Below are 7,912 nucleotides of genomic sequence, written 5' to 3' on the forward strand. Positions count from 1 at the left end.
CTCGAGCTGGTTCCCGTCGTTTGCGGGGGTTCTCAGCCCACCTGAGTTCCCGCTGGTCCCGTCCAGCCCACCTGAGTTCCCGCTGGTCCCGTGCAGCCCCGCGCCTCCCGTGCGCCCTCTAATGTCCGCGCTACAAGAGCGCCCCTTTGAATCCGCACTGCCAGAGCGCCCCCAAGTGTCCGCGCTGCAAGAGCACCCTCCTGCGTCTCCGCTGGTCCCGTCCAGCTCTCCTTCGTCTCCGCTGGTTCTATCCAGCTTCGCACCTCCCGTGCGCCCTCAAGTGTCCGCGCTGCAAGAGCGCCCTCAAGAGTCCGCGCTGCAAGAGCGCCTTCCTGCATCTACGCTGGTCCCGTCCAGCTCTCCTTCGTCTCCGCTGGTTCCGTCCAGCTCCGTGCCTCCCGTGCGCCCCCAAGCGCCCGCTCCTCCAGAGCGCCCCCAAGCGCCCGCTCCTCCAGAACGCCCCCAAGCGCCCGCTCCTCCAGAGCTCCCCCAAGAACCCTCTCCTCCAATATGGCCGCCAGAGGGGAACTTTCCCAAAGAAATTTTTTTGGGGGGGGGGGCCATATAGCCTCAGTTTGTGTGGCCAGGCCAAAGGCCAAGGCCACAAAGGACCCAGATCCGCCAAGGCCGCCTGAGGACCCCGATCCGCCATGGTCGTCCAAGGACCCAGATCCATCATGGCCTCCCGAGGACCCCGATCTGCCAAGGCCGCCCGAGGACCCAGATCCGCCAAGGCCGCCCGAGGAGCCAGATCCGCCAAGGCCGCCCGAGGACCCCGATCCGCCATGGTCGTCCAAAGACCCAGATCCATCATGGCCGCCCGAGGACCCCGATCCGCCATGGCCGCCCGAGGACCCAGATCCTCCATGGCCGTCCGAGGACCCAGATCCGCCATGGCCGTCCAAGGACCCAGTCCCGCCATGGCCTCCCGAATCTCCAGTCCTGCCATGGCCTCCCGAATCTCCAGTCCCGCCATGGCCTCCCGAATCTCCAGTCCTGCCATGGCCTCCCAAGGCCCCTTATCCGCCCTGGAGGCTTCCCTGTTCTCCTCCCTGTCCTGATCCTATGCCAGCCTCCAGGATGCCCGCCCCCCCCCTCCCCGATGTTACTGTTACGGTGCGGGACGCACCTACCGGGAGGGGGGCGATATCTGTCACATGTCGGTTTTCCTTTCAGTTCTGTTTTGACCTTATTTTGTAGTTCCTGTTCTGATTTAGTTAATTAGTAATCATCATTTAGTCTTGTCACCTGTGTTTGATTAATTATCTAGTTTGCTCCTTTGTTTCCTGTTTCTTTATAAGCATTCAGTTTTGTCCCAATCCTTGTCGGATCTTAAGTTTGTAATGGTTATTCGTGTGTTGAAGCTAATAAATATACCTTTTGTTATTTGTCGTTGTGGGCGCCCTTACTACAACCACCAACCGTGACAATATAAACATAACATATTTTTCTTAAATATATACATGTGTTTGTATTTATATATACGTAATAAATATATACAGTATACACACATATGTAAACAAAAACTTTTATTTTGGATGTGATTAATCATTTTACAGTACTAAACTAAATATAAATAAAATACTAAAAATAAACATTAAAGAAATATTAATACATATTGATACATACATATTTTCAGTTAAACGTATTTGAGCTTTAAATCAACATTATTTACAGCCTTTTTAGGTTTATGGGATTGTGTTTCGACAAAGTTGTAAAATTGGATTTAACTTTACACAGAAAAGGATGGTAAGCATTTTTTCCATATTAACATATTATCACATGTTGTTGAAGTCTTGAGTCTAATGAAACAGTTATTATTTTTAATGTACAGATTGGTCCCGTTTACATTGGCTTTTTTTGTTTTTAAGAAAAGGAAGGACTGCTAGAAAGAACTGTCAATTAAGCTTAACTTTACTGAACCCAGTGCCCTTTAAATGTCAGATTAGCAGACCTTGTCCTGACTACGACCCAGCTGGTATGAAGAAAGAACATAAACAAAATCACAAGTAGGCTGAGTTTTTGGACAATAAAATAGCATCAAATATCACACCATCATATTTCATTATCGCAGCAACATACCAGGGCTGTTCAAACAAGCGCTGGATGGTGGGTGGATGACGAGGTTGCTGTTTGAGGCGCATTGTTTGTGTGCTGCGCCGCGAGAAGAAAGGAGATGAAGAATATCTCGGAGGCTCTGACAGCCACTCTCCTGCCAGCTGCGGTATTAGGCTTTGAATTACTGTAGCTCTGCTCACTTTAATGAATCAGACTTGGCGTTTATTTGCTCTGTAACAAACAAGGCTTCATTTGACTATGCGGAGAGTCTATTTTGCCAGGCCTGAGGTCACCAAATCTTTTTATGAACTGCGAGAGAATATCCATTGTTGGTTTGTCTGTCAGCCTCCCTGATTTATTATTTCTGCACTGGCATCCCTCACAGGCTTGTGATGCTTTTTATGGAAATATGTACTTTACAGTAAATGCTCCTGCTATTGTAATTTCAAATCATCCTTCTCCACTGATGTCAGTTTAAAAGGATGTGTGCATTCTAATTAAATGACATTATTTGCTGGCAAATTTAAGCTATTCAGCAACACAACTGAAAGTCTGATATTCCTGCTGGAATTTTTCATTGTTTTGATCACTCCTTGTCCCAGACAGACTTAAGTCTGTATACTAGTTTTCATTTACTTTTTCTGCAGGATACATTGTTATGCAGGTGGTAAAGTGAGTTACTGAATCATTCTGTCAACCGATTCGTTTAAATTAAATTAAATTAAACCACCAATTAATTTAGAAAATAAACATAGGACGATTGTGTGGTTGTTTCTGATTGTATTTAGTTTGGAAGTATTTCCGTAGAAACAAACTGGCAATATTGTGTCTAAAATGCAAGTACTCAATATTACTTGCTCTTCGAATGTCTTGGAAACTGCCGGTTATAATGATGTAAATGCCATGAAAACTCCCTAAAACATGTATGACCCTTTTACAAATCACTTGCAAATGCTTTCATGAAAAAGTATATATTAAATGTAACATACTAATAATTAAATACCATTATATACCATTGTTCTGTACAATTTGTGTTATTTTATTGATGTTTATAGTGCTTTTTTTGTGTTATTGGTTCCTAGGTCAATAAGAAGCAAATAAATATCATTCTCATTTATATTATACATGCAGTGTTAAAATTCATTATTTAAAAATGAATTTAAATCATAAAACTGAACCAAAATCAGTTAAAGGGATACTTCACCCAAAAATGAAAATCACCCCATGATTTACTCACCCTCAAGCCATCCTATACGACAGTCAGAATAATATACGGGCTATTTCAAGCTTTATAATGAAAAATATAATTATAATGAAGTCCAATAAAGTGCACCTATCTATCATAAAATGTGCTCCAGGGTGAATAAAGGCCTTCTGAAGTGAATTGATGAATTTGTGTATACAAATATTTGTGTATTTGTCTATTTGGTGTGCTTATGATACGCACCTTCCCCACAGCCCTAAAGCATTGTGTCTCATATGCACACCAAAGTCAGTTTCTGCATATAAATAGCACACCAGAAACAGAAAATCGTGCCATTGAAATGTACTTTCATGAGATCGGGTCATTCACTTTCGTGTTTACTCGAGCAAATAAGCAAATACACACAATGTTATGTCACATTGGCTGCCTTGACGAGTATCCAAGTAAACACAGTCGGTAACGTCTTAAATAAACATAAACTGGTACAAAAATATTGGATGTGAATAACGGATCCATGCATTTATTATATTAGACTAATAATGTTACTCAAACAACAAAAGAAAAACATGACCCATCCCCCCCCCGGTTCTACGTCATTCTATGTGACTATTTTACCAATGTTCTTGCTATGTTTCTGTGCGTTGATTGTGGTAGTATCCTTGCTGTCTATGGAGGGTCAGAAAGCTCTCAGATTCCATCAAAAATATCTTAATTTGAGTTCCGAAGATGAACGAAGGTCTTACGGGTTTGGAATGACATGAGGGAGAGTAATTAGTTAGAGAATTTTCATTTTTGGGTGAACCAACTCTTTAATATAACTCCGATTGTATTTGTCTGAAAAGGATGACTTGAGGGTGAGTAAATCATGGGGTAATTTTCATTTTTGGGTGAACTATCTCTTTAAAACCATTGGACACATGCTTTTTCTCCATGTCTTCTGCCTTTCACATCAAAATTCAGTATAGTCGTTAGTGCTGGTTTTGAGATCGTGTTTCTTTGGTGCCCAAGAGACGTTACAGCTCAGATAATTGGCTCAAACGTTTTGTAAAACCACTGTTCATTTCAAAGATATGACATGAACAGTGGCTGCTTTGAAAATGACATATGATGACATTACCATATCTACACATAGTCAGCTTTCAGTTTCAGCATTTTCTTTACAATTTGCATTAACTACCCAGCTAACAATATTTGGTTCCTAAAACATTTTAGGAAGGTTCGTTTTTGGTTAGAAAAAAGAAAACCATTTGGGAACATTATGGGAATGCTCTGTGTTTGCTGGGTAATAGCTAGCAACTAATGAACACACACAGAGTAGACTTTGTAACTGAAAATAAGTAGCCTCTGACTCAGAAACTGAGCTTTTTTGCTGAGAAGTGTTTCTGAGAACTGTCAGGAATCTGTGGTATGATGCAAATGTTTCTCCATTTTGGAAACACGAAACCTTCCTCTTGTAAATCTTTGGTCTACTGCCTTTGAAATGCTCTCTGATCCTAACCCTGCAGAAGGCTAAGGGGGTCAGAGGTCCCGTATCTGGATGTCTCTTGAAAGGACGTCCTCTCGGTTTCAGAAAGACCCAGTGGAATGCACAATGCAGCGGTCAGGCCACGGGTCTCCTGACCCTCAGATATGTTCCACCGCCCTCTGGTTAAGATATATGGTCATGCAGTGAGGTAGAGTTACCACACAATGCAACATTCTTCGACGTCTTCCTTTCCTGCATGCTGTGATCTTATTATCTATGTTTCTGAAGACTCAATGTAAAAAGGAACAATGCAGTAACCACCTAAAATGTCATTTTTCATTGTCATAATTTTGTCAGGCAACTTATTTCAGCCCAATTAGCGCCTGCTAAACATTAACAAACTGTATGGGCGTAGTGGAAGTGACCCCAGTGGGGCTATTTGTTCACTTTTCTGCCTGGCTGAATGTTAAACAAATGAAGGACCAATTTTCTTCTCATTTACGCACATAGTTGTCTGTATGGGCCGGATACAGCCATTTCCTGCAGCCGTGTCCGGCATGCGCTGTCCCTTTAATCCTCCACATAGACAGTCCTGTCTGTGCTCCTGCTGCCCCTGTTAAAGACTAAAACCCTTAAAGGCATCAGAAAGCTAAGAGCGATAAATAAGGACAGACAATCCACCTGTTCATAAGACTTTTTACACCCTGTAAAAAAGAGGTTGAATGAGATGTTAGACTAACAATATTTCCTCTGTCTGTTGTTCCAACTAGCTTAACAGTTATCCAAGCAGACAATCCAGGTTTGTAAGCTCCCAGCATGCATTGTAGCATGAACCTTGTTAGTGTAGTTTGCTGATTTATGTTGTTTTAAGTTATTTGATTTATAGTGACGTTAAGACTTTTTGCCCACTGTGTTTGTGAGCAAAACCAATCATTGACATTTGTGTTAAGCATTGGGACATTTGGACATTTTAATTTGAACCATCTGAAAAATACATTTTTAGGGTGCAGTCTATTGAGGATTGTCTCACACAATGCAAACTAAAATCTGGAGTTCAAATATCTATTAGCTAACGACTGTCTACAAACTATATTGTTCAAAATATAAGTCTATTCTTTTCACCAAGGCTGCATATGTTTAGTCAAAAATACAGTAAAAACTAATATTTTGAAATATTATTGCCATTTAAAATAATTATTTTATCTTAATGCATTTTAGCATTTAATTTATTTACAGTGGTGTGAAAAAATGTTGGCCCCCTTCCTGATTTTATATTTTTGTGCATGCTTGTCACACTTTAATGTTTCAGATCATCAAACAAATTTAAATATTAATCAAAGATAACACAAGTAAACACAACATGCAGTTTTTAAATGAAGAGTTTTTTTTATGAAGGGAAAATAAAATCCAAACCCACATGGCCCTGTGTGAAAAAGTGTTTGACCCCCCCCCCCCCCCCCCCTCCAACTGTGAAACCATAACTGTTGTTTATCACACCTGAGTTCAGTTTCTCTAGCCACACCCAGGCCTGATTACTGCCACACCTGTTCGCAATAAAGAAATCACTTAAATAAAACCTGCCTGACAAAGTGAAGTAGACCAAAAGATCCTCAAAAGTGACACATCATGTTGAGATCCAAAGAAACTCAGGAACAAATGAAAAAGAAAGAAATTGAGATCTATCAGTGTGGAAAAGGTTAAAAAGCCATTTCTAAAGCTTTGGGACTCCAGCGAACCACAGTGAGAGCCATTATCCACAAATGGCGAAAACATGGAACAGTGGTGAACCTTCCCAGGAGTGGCCGGCCGACCAAAATTACCCCAAGAGCGCAGCGACGACTCATCCAAGAGGTCACAAAAGACCCCACAACAACATCTAAAGAACTGCAGACCTCACTTGCCTCAGTTAAGGTCAGTGTTCATGACTCCACCATAAGAAAGAGACTGGGCGAAAATGGCCTGCATGGCAGAGTTCCAAGACGAAAACCGCTGCGGAGCAAAAAGAACATAAAGGCTCGTCTCAGTTTTGCCAGAAAACATCTTGATGATCCCCAAGACTTTTGGGAAAATACTCTGTGGACTGACGAGACAAAAGTTGAACTTTTTGGAAGGTGTATGTCCCATTACATCTGGCGTAAAAGTAACACAGCATTTCAGAAAAAGAACATCATACCAACAGTAAAATATGGTGGTGGTAGTGTGATGGTCTGGGGCTGTTTTGCTGCTTCAGGGCCTGGAAGACTTGCTGTGATAAATGGAACCATGAATTCAGCTGTCTACCAAAAAATCCTGAAGGACAATGTCTGGCCATCTGTTCGTGACCTCAAGCTGAAGCGAACTTGGGTTCTGCAGCAGGACAATGATCCAAAACACACCAGCAAATCCACCTCTGAATGGCTGAAGACAAACAAAATGAAGACTTTGGAGTGGCCTAGTCAAAGTCCTGACCTGAATCCTATTGAGATGCTGTGGCATGACCTTAAAAAGGCGGTTCATACTCGAAAACCCTCCAATGTGGCTGAATTACAACAATTCTGCCAAGATGAGTGGGCCAAAATTCCTCCACAGCGCTGTAACAGACTCATTGCAAGTTATTGCAAACACTTGATTGCAGTTGTTGCTGTTAAGGGTGGCCCAACCAGTTATTAGGTTTAGGGGGCAAGCACTTTTTCACACAGGGCCATGTGGGTTTGCATTTTGTTTTCCTTTCATAATAAAAAACTTCATTCAAAAACTGCATCTTGTGTTATCTTTGATTAATATTTAAATTTGTTTAATGATCTGAAACATTAAAGTGTGACAAACATGCAAAAAAATAAAAAATCAGGAAGGGGGCCAACACTTTTTCACACCACTGTATGTGATTGCAAAGTGTGCATTTTCACCATCATTACTCCAGTCGTCAGCGTCACATGATCCTTTAGAAATCATTCTAATAAGCTGATTTGCTGCTCAAGAAACATTTCTTATTATTATCAATATTGAAACTTTTTCTAAGACCTCTTTTACCTGGAAATTGAACCTATGACCTTGGTGTTACTAGCGCTAGAGCTAGTGCTCTACTGTTCAAGCTAGGAATTCAAAAATGTAATCAAGTTGCCTTTTTTAACCAACTTTTTCACAACACCTTTTTTTTCTCTATTTTACCGTGCAATCCCACCTAATGACCCTGACTAAATCATTCC

Source organism: Barbus barbus, assembly GCF_936440315.1.
Source record: "Barbus barbus genome assembly, chromosome: 31".
NCBI classification, from domain to species: domain Eukaryota; kingdom Metazoa; phylum Chordata; class Actinopteri; order Cypriniformes; family Cyprinidae; genus Barbus; species Barbus barbus.